Raw genomic sequence first — 3387 nt, 5'->3', positions numbered from 1 at the left:
CAAGGAGATCCAACCAGTCCATTCTGAAGGAGATCAACCCTGGGATTTCTTTGGAAGGAATAATGCTAAAGCTGAAACTCCAGTACTTTGGCCATCTCATGGGAAAAGTTGACTCATTTGAAAAGACTCTGATGCTGGGAGGGATTGGGGGCAGGAGGAGAAGGGGATAATAGGATGAGATGGCTGGATGGCATCACTGACTCGATGGATGCGAGTCTGAGTGAACTCCGGGGAGTTGGTGATGGACAGGGAGGCCTGGCGTGCTGCGATTCATGAGGTTGCAGAGTCGGACATGACAGAGCGACTGAACTGAACTGAGTTACATATCTCATCAGTTCAGTTCAGTTCAGTTCAATCATAGTGGACTGATATTCAGAATACAGATCTCAAATTTCAACAAATAAACTAACAACCCAATTTTTAAAATAGGCAAAACAACTGAAGAGACACTTCACCAAAGAAGATCTGTGGATGGCAAATAAGCACATAAAAAATATGTTCAAGATCAGCAGCCATTAAAGAAATAAAAATTAAAGCCACAATGAGATATTATTAAACATCTAATAGAATAATTAAAAATGAAAACAGGAGAACAGAAAAACTAGCAGTACAATTGCTGAGGAATATTCAAGGCAATTAACACACTCATACATTGCTGATGACATGGAAAATCATATAGTCACAGTGGAAAAGAGTTTGTTTTTTTCTCATTATGTTGAACATACACTTATCATATATCCCAGAAATTTTACTCCTATGTATTTACGCAGTGAAGGGAAAAATTATGTTCACACAAAACGGGCATGCAAATGTTTATACTAGCTTTATTCACAGTTGTCCAAACCTGAAAACATCACAGGTGTCCTTCAATAGGTGAATGGATAAACACATTTGGTACATTCATATAGTAGAATATTATCCAGCAATAAAAAGATGTAAACTATTGATTTATCTAACAACATGAATGAATCCTAAATGCATTTTGTTAAGAGAAAGAAGAGAGACCTAAAGACACATGGAATATAAATAATGTTCTTGAAAAGGCAAAATTATACAGAAAACAAAAAGATCAATCATTGCGGGGTATTAGGAATGACGGGAGTGGTTGGTTACAAATACAAGGAAATTTTTGGATTGATGGAATTGTTTGGTATGGTATTGTGGTTGTAAATATATGGCTTCATGCCTTTGTCAACAGAGAAGGCAATGGCAACCCACTCTTGCCTGGAAAATCCCATGGACGGAGGAGCCTAGTAGGCTGCAGTCCATGGGGTCGCAAAGAGTCGGATACAACTGAGTGACTTCACTTTCACTTTTCACGCATTGGAGAAGGAAATGGCAACCCACTCCAGTGTTCTTGTCTGGAGAATCCCAGGGATGGGGGAGCCTGGTGGGCTGCCGTCTATTGGGTGGCACAGAGTCAGACACGCCTGAAGTGACTTATCAGCAGCAGCATGCATTTGTCAAATCCTATAGAACTGTACACCACAAAGACTTGATTCTACTATGCAAAGTTTTAAAAATGAACGAAGGTGTCCAGGAAACCCAACATAAAATGCAGACTGTGACAAATGAATCTAACCATTTTATGAATAAATGACTCAGCCACACTGAAGGGGCTAAGACAAAACAGGAACTGATCTAAGTAACTTTCCAAAGGAGGTTTTCATTAGATCCTGTTAGGCTAAAGAACTATATATCAACTTTGTACACTTCTTGGGCAACTTGTTTCTCACAAGCGTAGGAGTGAGCAATTCTGAAACTACTATAATTACATGTGTAACAAATAAGTAAATACAGTGTAGATATTGAAAGGCAGGTTTATCACTGTTAAAGAAGTTGTGAGAAAACTAGGAATGCTAAATATGAACCCTCTTGTGCTGGCTTGAAGTTGAATGAACTTTCAATTAAAAAAAAAGTATGTATGTGTATGTGTATTTACATGTATATTTCCAATGAAATAAAAACTTACATTCACACAAAAACCTGTAGGTAAATATTTATAACAGCTTTATTCATGATTATTAAAATCTGGAAACAATTCAGGGGTCTTTTAACAAGTGATTCTATCTACATGTTTATCATCTGTCTACATAGAGGACGTGTTATGTATGTATGTAGGTTAGTTAGTATATATCTAATTTCTAACTCTGTCTGAAAGCAGAGATAACCTAGTAGCAACAACCACAACTATTTCCCAGATCTTGATTTTGAAATACTATGCCTCCTTGGAGAAATGGTAACTAGAGTTCAAGGGTTGGGCCAAGAAAATATAACATAAATTTGTTGTTATGCCAGAAATTAAGAAAGAGCTAAATCTTTTTAAAAAGTGAAGTCAGTCAAAAGGATACAGAAACCAGCCTGGAAGAGCTCCCCAGTGGTCTAAACAATTTGAGCAAAAATGGATTATATCTTACAGAATAAAATAAATATCCATGGGCTGATACCAACACAAATAAATGACTGAATAAATAAATAAATGGGGAAGAAAAGACAACTTTTCTTTACAGAAGAATTCCAGTTGATAAATATAAATCACAAAGTATTGGGTTGGCCAAAATTTCATTTGATTTTTCCTCCAGTTCTCAGGTGACTCAGTGGTAAAGAATCTACCTACCAAGAAGGAGACAAGAGTTTGATCCCTGCTTCAGGAAAATCCCCTATGGAAGGAAATGGCAATCCATTCTAGTATTTTTCCATGGACAATCTCATGGACAGGAAAATCTCATGGACAGAGAAATCTGGCAGGCTACAGTTCGTGGGGTTGCAAAGACTTGGACGTGACTTAGCAACTAAACCACCATCATGTATGGAAAAACCTGAATGAACTTTTTGGCCAACTAAAGATCTCCCTTTCCAAATATTCATTAATTTTAAAGGGAAAAACAGTAACGTTATTTAAGACAAACCGGTCAGACACCATCTTAATCATGGATCAAAGTTGTCATCACCAGTAACAAGACATATCAACATCCTGTACACACTGATATGATTCACTAAGAAGGGCACACCAATACTCCTCAAAAGTGTTAATGTCAAAAAAGACAAGGAAAGAAACTGTCACAACTTGGAAGAGACTAAGAAAATCCAACAACTAAATACCAAGTGGTATCTTGGATTAGATGATGGAATAAGAACAATAAGGGATATTCTTAAAAAAACTAGTGGAATCTAAATAAAGCCTGTAGTTGAGTTAATAATGTTGTGCCAATATTAGTTTCTTATTTGTGATAATTGGGCTGTAGTCATGTAGAGAAGGATGGATGAAGGGTAGACAGGAACTCTGTCTCAGAGCCATCTTTGCCATGGAAATGGGATGGTCCTTCCAGAAATACATAAGCTGATACTGCCCTTTATTGATAGGATACACAGACTTCCAAGCATCAG

This window comes from Ovis aries, chromosome 1 (assembly GCF_016772045.2).
Source record: "Ovis aries strain OAR_USU_Benz2616 breed Rambouillet chromosome 1, ARS-UI_Ramb_v3.0, whole genome shotgun sequence".
In the NCBI taxonomy this organism is placed as follows: domain Eukaryota; kingdom Metazoa; phylum Chordata; class Mammalia; order Artiodactyla; family Bovidae; genus Ovis; species Ovis aries.
This window is presented reverse-complemented; position numbering follows the sequence as displayed.